Consider the following 12,160-nt stretch of genomic DNA (forward strand, 5'->3'; position numbering starts at 1 on the left):
CCAGCCTCTCCAAGCTGGGTGGTAGCACTTGCTGTTTGGAAACGGAAGACAGGGAAGCTGCCATTGCAGAACCTGGGCCCTCAGCAGTGGGGAAGAGGGTGAGACGCTTTCTGGTCTCAGCCCGGCCTTGGGGTCGAGGCCTGTCTCCTGGCCTGGCACCTTGCCTGTCTCTTCTGGAGTAACTTCTGTGATGCCGAGTCCACACCCTGTTCCCCAGGCCTTTCTGGAGGGACGGAGAGCACAGCCCTAAGACCCTGCTCTATGGGGGACACGCCCGACACCCGGAGAAGCAATAAGGCACTTCCAGTCTTCTCTTTCAGGTACAGGGCAGCAGTCCTTAGCGAGGTCCCTGCCAATCCTCTGAGGGCCTCATTTCAGTTTGAATTATTGGGGTGTCCCGTAGACTCCCTCCTGAGGGGCTGACGGACGCAGCCATGGCAAGAGTGTAGGCTTCCGAGTATCTCCCCATTTGTTAGTGAAGCATCACTCTGCCTCACCTGCAGGACCCAGAACTCTTAGAACCAAGGAGGCGGAAGAAATCCCAGAGGCCAGTCTGGTCCTAAGCCCTGCCCACACCTCTATGTCTGCCTTCCTGACAGTCACCCCAACTTCCTCATGGTGGCAGCTCACGGCCTCATCAACCATGTGACAAGGAGACTGGGAGGGAAGCGGAAGGAGGCACCAGAAGAGAAAGATGAAAGCGTTGGGAACAGCCCCCAAACATGTGACATCCTTAGAATGAATCACCCACTTTCCCTTCAGCCACCTTTTGTCCTCTTCGCAGGACCCCGCTTCTCCCCACATTTCCCCTTTCTGAGGTTATACTGAGAAAAATCCACAGAGGCGCCAGCACAAAATGTTAAGGACCATGAGTTTGGCATGTTCACAGATTCCAGAGCCACTTAAGAAATGAAGTACCAGCCCAGAGAGGGAAGGTGACCTCCCCCAGAGTCACACAGCAAGTTGCCGGCAAAGCTGGGCTAGTGCAGGTCCCCTCCTCCCCACGGAGATCCCTTCCTGTGCCCACATCACCTCTGTCCAATGGGTGGGGCACCTGGAGGGGGACCCTCAGCCCCACCTGGCCAGTTGGACCAACCTATGGTGGAGGCCTGTCCAGGAAGCATCAGTCCGTGAGATCCTAAGAAACGAAGGTGAAGCCTCTCAGATGATGGAGGCTAGTTGCTGGGACACACGGTCTGATTCACAGATGTGTTCCCCTCCCAGTGGCTTTCCAGAACATTCCCCCTTTCTTCCATAGCGTGAGGCCTTCTCCTTTGATCTCCGAGGGATCATTTGACTTTGCAGGGAGTGTGAGCTCTGCCTCCAAGGGATCAGAACCCCTGTGTGGGGTAAGCAACACCGAGGCCAGGTGTTACCCTCCTAGGAGCCAGGCAGGAGCTAGAGTCTAACTCCGTGTGACTAGGACTTACCCTCAAAGAGGGAAAACAAAAACAAAAACAAAATTAATATCTCTCGAAGAATGGCTCTGTGTCGGGGGAAGTTTCCTTTCACTAAAGCAGCCTGGCTGAATTATCTTTGCTCCGTTTGAAGGTAGAAGTATACATACACCCTGTTTAAAAATGAATGCTAATTTTCCTAGAGAATATGCACAATTCCCGGAGGACGCATGCGAGTCCCTAATGGAACAGCCTTCCTCTCCGTGAGCAATCATTTGCTCTTCCTTTGGTGTACTTAATGGAAGCAACATTCGTTGCTGGAAAATAAATCAATTAGGTTAGTGAGGATTTTCTTGTCCACAGAGATGTCGTGCTGTATAGGAAAGAACTGCAGAGCTGCCAGCCCACTTGGCCCACCCATGTGATGAACCCCAGGAGATCCTGGAGTGGTCTGATTCCAGAGTCCTTCATTTTTCTGTCCACTTTGGCCATTTGCTCTTACTCTCTTCTGGAATCACCTTTTTCCTTTCCAAAGTCAGCCATCCCACGAATAACACAAAATCTGTTACGTGATCTCCTCCACGGTCGTCTCTCCGTACACCTGCCTGGCCTATTCTTAGCCACTTAAACAATTTGCCCCAAGTGTTGTTTTAATCATTTTATCATTATAATGTCTTACTCAAGAAACAGACATGAAATGCAGTTTACTCACCCCTTCCCGCCCTCCTGGATTGTGGATGAGACGCGGCAGAAAGGGCCCAAGCTTTAGAGGAGGGCTGACCGGGGTTGGCTCTTTGACTGCCTGCTCCTAGCTGTGTGACCTTGGGTGAGTAGCTCAATCTCTCTGAACCTGATTCCTCATCTGAACAATGGGAATAATAGCTCTTCTGTTCCATGGCCGCTGTAAGGAGTGGCAGTGATGTGTAAAGCACAGAGCACACTGCATGCGATGCCCTGTCATGGTAGACTACGTCATGACCTGGAAACATGTTTTTGCTTCAGCAAGCTTTTAGAAGGCGGGCTGTAGAACCGAAGGGTGGTTACAGAGGGGGCTCACTTTCTACTTTCCGCACTTGCAATTTTTTTCCACATTCAATAGGTGTGCATTTCCTTCGTTGTGTAGCTAAAATTTTTTATTACATAAGTAATATGTGAATAGATTCTCATGAGCAAAACTTCTGACAGCAGCATGAATTACTTTTATAATCAGGAAAAAATAGTTATTTTGGAAAAAAAAAAAATCCATCTCATCAGCTCCGTTTTCCACCCTCCCAGAGTGTTTGAGGTTTTGCCGCTCCCTCCTCCTGCCCTGCTAGCGCTAACCACCAACCACTCAGGCCCCGCCTGTTACCACCTCCCTCCACCTGGCCTGGGGGTGCCTCCCCTGGAGACGTGTCTTCTTGGATTGACGGATGCCCCTGCATCAAGCCTGCCAGGACTCTAGAGGGAATTGCATCCCCCTGCCCACTGCCCTCCCAGCACCCGCACCCTGCTGAGGCCAGAGCCTCATGCTGACCCCACACCTGCTCCTACCCTGCGGAGGACCCTGGAGCTTTCCTCAGACTTGGCACAGAGAGCTCTGCCCCTTTTCCCCCCCGCCCCCCGTTAGTTCCCATGACCAGACCCACAGTCAACCTTTTGGGAGCTGGCTCCCGTTACTCTGCCTTGGTCCTGTGTTTCTTTCCTCCCCCTCCCTACCTTCCCCCACTGCTGGGCTCCAGTGGAGGCAAGTGGGTTCCCAGCTCAGAAGGGCTTCAAGGGGCTCAAAATGGTCCTGGCGGCTCAAAGCAACGAAGGTCTGCCTCAGACACATGGTCTGTTACGAGGCCTTTGTGGGCTAGCCTGGGCACCCACTGCCTTAGACAAGGGAACCTTCCGGATGAGCGATAGGTGAGAACACTGGTGCCAGGATGTCCTTCCTGGGCGCTGTCCACACCTACAACGCACTGTGTTGTGCACGTGCTTTGGACAGATCCTGGGCCTGGGCTCCTTCTGGGGTCTTTTGTTTGAGGGATGGATATGGCTGTTCCCCGAGCCCTCTGTTCTCCTGCCTCCTGCCTCCTTCCACTGTGGACCAGCCGCCTGGCTGGAGTCGGCAGTGATGACGGTAACAAATTGTTTATGGCTGATACGAGTTCTTGGTTCATCTCATTTCATTTCTGTGTCACCCCATTGAGTTTGCAGATGTCCTTCCATTTTTTTTTCACCTGGGGAACCTGAGGCTCAGAGCAGATAGGTAGTCTTCCCACCTCCCCTCAGCTCTTAAGCGCCAGCCTCAGCAGTGCAGGGGCCCCTTCCCCCCGTTCTTGGCCTGGAGGAGGCTCTAGCCTGAGGTTGCTGCCTTGAAGGGGACCCCATCTCCCCAGTCTGACTTCCTGTCTGGCGGCTCCAACACTGGGCCGCTATCAGTGGCTCACCTCTGCCCGCTGACCCTCTCCTGTCCTCCAGGGACACCGGACCAGGGCGCTCCGGCAAGATACGGGGTGGCGGCACAGGCCCTGTCACCTCCACACACCTCCCTGGGAATCCACAGACCCGCCCTCCTCAGTCACCCCCTAACCCACAGAGGACATATCTGAAGGCCCCGAGACAGTGGGGTGGGTCTGCAGGATCCAGCTGCAGGCCTGGGGACGCAGCAGCAGAGCGGGACGTTCTGGTAACCGAGCCTTCATCCCATCCCGCCCCGCCCTTCATCGGCCAGTTAGCGCCTGACACACTGTGCGTACTTAATAATTAAAATTCATAATGAACACCAGAAACGCCGGCATGTGGTAAATATATGCAGCTTTGCACAATTGTTACACAGCACAGGAACAAGCCATTAACATTTAGCATGGAGTAAATCTGAAGGCGAGAAAAATCTGATTGCAAAGATTTCTGTTCCTTCCTTCCCTCCCCAGACTTTTAAATGAAAGTTTAGGGATGATTTTCCTTCTGTTGTCCTTGTACTAGGATGTATAATGAAAAGAACTGGGGCAAGAGCCTCCGTGTGCTTCTGCGTTTGGATTTGGGCATACACTTGGAGTGTTTCTCACTCGGTGAGAGCTGGTGCAGCGCAGGCCGTGGGATGTTTTCTCTCCCGGAACTGGGCAACCAACATCCCTCACAGACAAGTGCTCTCCTCTGGACCCAGCGCGAAGCCCTGGCAGCCATTTTGGGAGTGTGTCCGCAAAGACAAACGGGGTCAGAGCCCGAGGCTCGTGAGCATGCGGGGTGCACACCGGCCCCTCCTCCCTCCTCCCTCAGGACAGCACGCCCCGCGGGAAGCAGGCGCCTGGCCTGGGGTCGCCAGGCTGGAGGGAAAGCTGAGGCGTCTGAGGATTCCTTACTTACATGGGTGACAACAAATTGCTTGCTAGCCAAGGACGAGGTGCAGAGAGCCTGCACGCGCGTGTCACCAGATGCCCACAAGGGACTGGGTCTGGTGAGGGAGGCCCCAGCCAATGATAGTGTCTTGTGAGAGTGTGGGCAGCATGGCCAGGTCATCCCCACTTTTTTTTAAAATAAATTTTATTGGGGGATATTGGGGAACAGTGTGCTTCTCCAGGGCCCATCAACTCCAAGTCGTTGTCCTTCAGTCTGGTTGTGGAGGGCGCAGCTCCCTGGCCCATGTGGGAATCGAACCGGCAACCCTGTTGTTCAGAGTTCGCGCTCCAAGCAACTGAGCCATCCGGCCACCCCTCATCCTAACTTTTTAAGAGAAATCAGAAATTGTACTTTGATTAAATATCCCTATTTGCAAGTGCAGGTTGCTAATTTAGAAGCTTTGAAACGGTCATATGCTCGTGGGCTACTTGGTTTAAACTCTATGTGCAGGAATTCAAGCTAGACTGCAGAAATAACTTCCTTTGGTGGTGGTTTTCCAACCTTGGGGAAAGGAGGTGTGGTGTGTCTTTGGGATGTTCTGGTGCTGGAAGTAAGGAGCAGGGACTAGAAGCTTCCCCCAGAGAGATTCAAAGCACCTAAGTCCATGACGCTCGGCAAATGTTTTTCAAGCCCTCTCTCTGGCTCTATACAACTGCCGACTCTGGGCCACTCTGTGACTCCCATTTCAAAGGCCTTACTTATACTTCACTCTTTGAGGGTTCCTTTCTTCTGATGCGTGTTGGTTGCCATCTTCTAACTAAAGATGTTTTACAAAAATTTCCAAAATGTCCATACAAGTTACGCCTTAAAGTTTGAAAAGGTCCAGCATGCCTGCCATGTGCCAGGTACCAGGCTACTTAGGGACCACTCAGTCCTGGGTCTTGAGAAGCTCAGAGCCCAGTTAGGGAAGAAACACACACACACACACACACACACACACGCGCACACACACTATGGTTTCATAAATCAGTTTTATATGTATAATAAGAGTATTATGTAATTATGTTGAGGCATCTTGAGACACAAAGATCTCTTACGAGAGTGGACATCTAGAACAGGTGTTATCTGAAGCCTTCTCTCCAGCATCAGTTGTCTTCTATGACGATTCAGGGTCTCTCACAGAATGGGAACTGGAACCCCACCAGGGGGTCAAGCCAGGCTAGGGCAGGTCCCCAGAATTGTCAGGAAACACTTCTGGGGCCAGAAGCAAAGGAAGGAGTTAACTCAACTCAGTCCCAAATCCTGACGTGGACTCTGGTCAAGCAAAATGATCAAAGGAGTCAGCAAAGGGGGAGTCAGAGAGACTATGGCTAAATCAGCATCTTCCCGGAGCCGTGTGGGGAGTAAGGGAGCCTGTACCCTGGAGCCACGATTCTCCTGCCACCCATTGCTGGCCGCCTTGAACCAAGCCCCTTAACCCCTTGGAGCCTCAGTGTGTCCTTACCTATAAAATTGGGGGAGGTGAGGTAGTATGTCTTCCTGGAAGGGATGTTGTAAAGATCGGGTGAGGCAGCGTGTGTGGGAGTCCCGGCTGCGGAGTAGACACAGAATAAATGCTAAGTCTCTCCCTCTCCCTTCCACATGCTGGGTGCTGCCAGATGCTAATTCAGATGTGAATGAGACAAACCCTTGCACTCTGAGAACCTTTGAGAATCAGAGGACTAGACGTGGTTGCAGAAAAGGGGGCTACAGGGTCTGGATGAGGCTTTGGAGGAGCACAGAGCAGGGAGCTCCCCTACCTTGGCCCTGCCATCACCAGGTCAGCAGGGTTGCTCCATGGCTGGTTTAGCCCCGAAGCCCCATAAAATTTACCCCTGATTCAAGGGTACCAGACATGCCCAGGGAGGTATAGCGTGTGGGCACTGGCGAATGCCTGGAGCCAGCCAGACCTTCGCGGTCTGTGTGGTTCTGGGGTTCTTCCCATAAAAGATTATCAGTCTTTCTCACCTCTGCAGCACAGGATGAGACCGCAGCTGTTCACCGAGCCAGCCTACATCACCGTTGCATGGGACTCGGACCTACCCACATTAGTCTTCAGTAATGGCCTCCTTCTCAGATAACACAAACCAGTGGGAAATAGAACTCTTAACTCTTACCTCTCTGAGGCTTATTTGCCTTGAGACAATTTGTCCTCCAGTTTCATTGGCAGTGAGGTTTCACACACACACACTCTAGAGCCAGGTGCCTCTGTTCACATCCCAGCTTGGCTGTGACCTAGCTGTGTGTATTTGGACAAGTTACCCGACCTTTCTGTGCCTGAGTTTCCTTACCTGTAAAATTGGAACAATGATACGTAATAATATGTACTTCATGGGGTTGTGAAGACAACTGAATGAATTTGAACTTTTTAAATGCATGTAGCAAGTGCTAGTTAAGTATTTGGATTTAAAAGAAAAGATCCTTAAGTACATTCTCTGGATTTTACAAGCTCTTCATTTTGCATTTCACAAGCAAGCCCTGTCTCCCTTGGATTCCAACTGTAGCTCTACTTTACAAATTTGAGTCAGGCCCTGGCAGATCTGCACCAAGAGGAAAAAAAGCAACCTCCAGCCCAAGATGGTGAAACCCAAACACAGCCTCCTTCTCGCTGCCCCACAGAGGAGGGGTCTCCAAATCCTATTTCAAATGCAAGTGACTTTAAGTCCCCTGTGACTCTGAAGGCCCCTTTGCTTGGTTCATCACCGTTAGCAGAGAATCTGGGGGGCGGAAGAGTGAGTATTGGCTTCCTAGCTTGCTCCATTTCCTCTCTTCTTTGCCTGTCCATCATCACTTCCTCTTTGAAGGCACACAAGACCAAAAAAACATCGCCAACCGAATGCAGAAGGAGAAAGGCCCCGGAACTCGGTGACTTCACAGACCCGGCTTTTCTCCTAGGTGACTGATGTCATGCCCTCCCTCCCTGGCCGTGCAGTCCTTGGGGATCCGTGGGGCCAGATGCGTCAGTTCCATCACACATGTACAACTGTGTGCGCCCATAGCCTGTCTGCTGACCCCTCTCAGCCCATCTCGGCAATAGAGGCTGCTCCTGCCCATTTGGACAGCCAGGAGTCTCATGGAAAAACATCCCAGTGTCGTGACAGCTCATCGCACGCAGACCACTAGGGCGGGATCTGCATTTCATCTCTGTTAGCTGACGCCCACTTTTTTCAACCAGCTCCTGGCAGAAAAGCAGCGTGAGAGGCCCCGCTATTTCTTTAGGTAATGTTGCTGCCTTTTCCTAGAAAAGGCTGGCGGGGTGGTACTTACTACACCTGACTCTTCCTCCTGCGTCTTCTTAGCTGCCTGCACTTGGGAACTGACTTAGGTTGGGACTGGGCTTGTGGGGGAGAGAGGTCTGTAGGTGAGCAGTGCTCAGACTGTCCATATTGAACTTGGGGTGAATTTAGATTTGACTCCTGCGAGCCCCACTGGCATGTTTCATCCCATGATCCTCGCTTTCTCTCTCCTTGTCTCTTGTGTTGGACAGGTGATAGGAATGCAGAAACATACGTTTATGGATTTCTTGATTCATCCAACATCCATTTCTCGAGTGCCTGCCGTGGGCCAGGCGGAAAGGGCGGCCCTGGGAGGCAGAGTTTCTCCATCCCCCTCCTGGTTTCCACTGTGAAAGGTGATTTGTGATGGCTTCTCCCTTCCAGGGCCACATCTCCCTCTGTCTGTGCCCCTCGGCCGCTCCCTAGTTCAGCCATAGCATTTACACAAGTGTGCTTCTATGCCGGGATCACGGGAGTAAGAGTGTGGACACATTTCCAGGAAGCAGTTTGGCAAGATGTATAGAGAGGCATAAAAATGTGGGTATCCTTTGACCCAGAATTTCACTTCTAGGAATCTGTTCTAAGGAAATAATTAGAAACATGAAAAGGGTATATGCACTGAGATGTCCATCAATGTGTTATTTATAACAGGGAATCTCAGAGACAGGCGACATGTCCAAGCTCTGGTCACGGCTACGTACAATAGTGTGGAGCCATTAGAAAATGATGTCTGTGGAATTTAAAGGACTGGAGAAAACACTTCTGACATAATGAAAGAGCACGGTACAAATTGCATATTCAGTATGATCTTGACTATGTATAAAAATGCATAGGAAAAGCCAAAAAGGGAATATATGAAAATATTAATAGTGATATCTCTGGTGATAGGATTAGCGATAAGTACTTCTTTATACTTTCCTGTACTTGATTACACACGCATATGTTGCTTTTATCATAAGAAAAATACTAAATTTAAAATTTAAAAATATATAATTATATATATACATACATACATACATAAAGAGAGTGACAAATACAGAGAGAAAGCAAATGTTACAAGTATTAACAATTGATGAATGTAGGAGATTATACAGGTACTAACTGTATTATTCATGCCATTTTTCTGTCACTCTGAAAAATTTCAAAGTACAAAGTGGTGGGAGAGGGCTTACCAGGCCACCCCTGAGCTCTCCTTTGGCCTGCTGGGAATATAAGCCATGTGATTTGACAGGGTAATTTGTTTTCTGTTGTTATTGGGATTTAGGAGTCTTAGGAAAGCAGAAGCAAATGTCCAGACCCCCCAGGGTCAAGGTGCTTTGTGTGGTTGACCTATGTGGGAGGCCCCTGCCATCTCATGCTAATTCAGCACTGTTCTTCTGTTCTGGCCAGAGTACGCTCTGTGCACCAGCCCTGGCAGCTCTTGGGTGACTCTGCTAAGGCCAGGCCCTCCCCACCCTGTGCCCTGGATTCCATCTGTCTACCTCCTACCTCTCCTGCCATTCAGGAACCTTGCTTAGGTTTTCTTTTTCCCCTTCTCTTGTTTCTGTCTTCTCCTTCTCTCCAGACTCCTTCCTGTCAGTGTTTAGGTTTAAATGATTCCCCTCTTTAAAAAAAACAAATGCCCCCTTCATGCCACATCCATTTCTCAAGTCCCTGCAGTGGGCCAGGCAGAAAGGGAGGTCAACCACCCTAGCTCTCTCCTTCTCTTCCCAGCCAGATTTTTTTTTTTAAAGCATCATCAACACTTTTGCAATCTTCATTTTCTGCCAATGTGCCCACCCTCCTCAGCTGAACCCAGGCTGGACTCGGCCCCCTATCTTTCTACTGTGACCTCTTGTATCACTTAGCAAGGCCAGCTTTATGCTGCAGTAACAAACAAGTCCCAAATGCCTGTGGCTTCACACATCTGACACCCCTGCTTCCCTCATCTTCCAGCCCTAGGGATCATCTTGGAGTTCCTTGAAAACTCCCTGCAGTTTCCTGGCGCGGGGCCTTGCATATGCCACCTTCTCTGTGTGGAATGTTCTTTGCCACCCCTTCCCTTTCACCGTGTTAACTTGGACTCATCCCTCAGGTCCAGCATAAGCTCCCCACCCTCAGGGAAGTTTTCTCCAACCCTCAGACTACACGAGTACACGCCTCGCACTCCCGTGACCCACTGTCCTCTCCTTATGACACTTGTCTCACTTGATTGCCAACTGTCTCCCTCACTAAGTGCTTTCACAAGGGCAAGAAACTGAGGCTAAGAACGGTTAAGTCACTTGCCTGAGATCACACGCGAGTAAATGACAGAATCAGTATCAGAACCCAGATTTCAGCTCCGAAGCCTGTGTTCTTTTTGCTACCCTTAGTTAATGTTTAAATGTCCAAGATTAAACTCTTCCTCTATCCATAATACCTGCCTCCCGTCCCTAGAAAAAGGTGAACACTGTTCAGATTTTCTAGCGTGGGCTCCCTCCAAATTCACTTAATTTTGCTTTGTCATGGCTGCCCAGTTCCCCTGCCGGAAGCCTGGGAAGTAGGTCACGGCTGCAGGGACCACATGCGCTGGCTGCTATGAGGTTGGCCTCTGGTTTTGGGACTGGGCAGGGGCCAGACCCTGCCAGGAGCACCACCCTCTGTGGGCCCTGCTTGGATCTCTAATCCTGGGCCCTGAGAAGTCACCACAAATCTTCACACCATCAAGCTTTACATTCTAGAATTCACTGTCTCGGTGGCTGCTGTGTGAAGTGGTGGTTGGAGAAAGGAACATTGGGCATTCACAGGGAAATTGATGGTCTGGGGGAAAATGCATCTTCATTCTCTTACAGATCTGTGGACGATTAAGACCAGCTGATTATTGAAGGGGTTGGCTCACGTGCCACTTTACAGAACAGTGGTACTGAGCCATTTGACACCAGTCATTTAAGCGTCCCCTTCTTTATATGACAAAATTATTTTCATAAGTAATCATGAAATGAAATGATAATGGCCAAAATGAAACATGGACGATAAAGTGGCTCTTTTATTGAACACTGTGCATATAATTGCACCATGATTTTTTAAAAAATAAAAGTAAATATTATAGTACAGAAAAGGAAAAAAGCACAACTATTTACTAAGTAGTTTTTCCATCTACTGAGTTTTGCTCCTTTGGTTGCAGCTTGGTATAAGGATATTTTATGTAAATCACTGTTCAGCCACCAATAAGTGAACTTCACTAAGCGTGAGATATCTGCAAAGGTTGCCTATAATTTTGCAACTACTAAATCGGACCACTGATGGACTGCTTTATTTTCTTGCTTAATTCTTTCATTTTCAACAGTATCACACAATATAAAAAGAATGAATTTCCATCCATCTTGTTTGAGTAAAACTTGTCCTTACTAAGCAAAAATATTACACTTTATAGTTCACACTCAATGTCACAGTTTTAAATTTGAAACACAAATAAAAATGCCAGTTGGCCACACAGAATGACAGAATTGAGGTAAGAGCTTCCTGTACTACCGTTGTTCGCTCTCAGAACCTACTGCGTACATGCAGGAATGTACAGTCATTCCATATATCCTGAGGAACATACCGTATATACCTGTATATACTGCGGGTGGACATGCAGATGGCACCTGACGGAAGCTCGAAATTCTGAACTGTTAAAAACTTTCTCTCAGTGATCATGTGTAGCTGACTCCACGTGTTGGGGCCAACTGTGTCACTGGCCGTCCTCAAATACCTTCCATGGAGAAAACAAGGGTTACTAAAGGACACATTTTTAATGTGCTCATTGACATTAAAAGATACATTTAATAAAGTGCTGACTTTACGTATGTATTAATACTCAACAGCAATGGCACCGATGGTTTATAACTGAGACCAAGAAAGGGAGGAGTATTTCATCACTGACTTTGTTTGGGATTGCTGGCATGCGATACTCATAAAAAGCAGGCTGGCTTGCGTTGTTTTCTTGTCGTCGAATCTCTTCAGACAGCCCACCCCTTTACGGCTTGTCGTGAGGCTCCCTCCACCCTCCACTGGGTCCCCCATTGTTCTCCAGCCCCTTGTCCTGGTGGAACTGAAGGGAGACAGTGGAAGTCTCTGCAATCCTCCCGGGACTGAGGAAACTAAGGCAACACCTTGTTTGCTCAGGGGAGATTAGGCCACGTG

General features: G+C 49.5%; 1 protein-coding gene across 17 annotated transcripts in view; it reads left to right on the forward strand.

Annotated features, from left to right (window-relative positions):
- Positions 1 to 12,160, forward strand: part of MAPT (microtubule associated protein tau) — a 94,754-nt gene that overhangs the window by 17,865 nt on the left and 64,729 nt on the right. The window contains exon 1 of one of the 17 annotated variants that reach the window (XM_033089286.1): positions 7,844 to 7,961. The exons of the other annotated variants lie outside the window; for them this stretch is intronic. The gene's annotated coding sequence lies outside the window, so the exon portion shown is untranslated. Of the gene's footprint in view, positions 1 to 7,843; positions 7,962 to 12,160 lie in introns of those variants that run through there. 17 annotated transcript variants of the gene reach the window in all.

This window comes from Rhinolophus ferrumequinum, chromosome 21 (genome assembly GCF_004115265.2).
Source record: "Rhinolophus ferrumequinum isolate MPI-CBG mRhiFer1 chromosome 21, mRhiFer1_v1.p, whole genome shotgun sequence".
Taxonomy (NCBI): Eukaryota; Metazoa; Chordata; class Mammalia; order Chiroptera; family Rhinolophidae; genus Rhinolophus; species Rhinolophus ferrumequinum.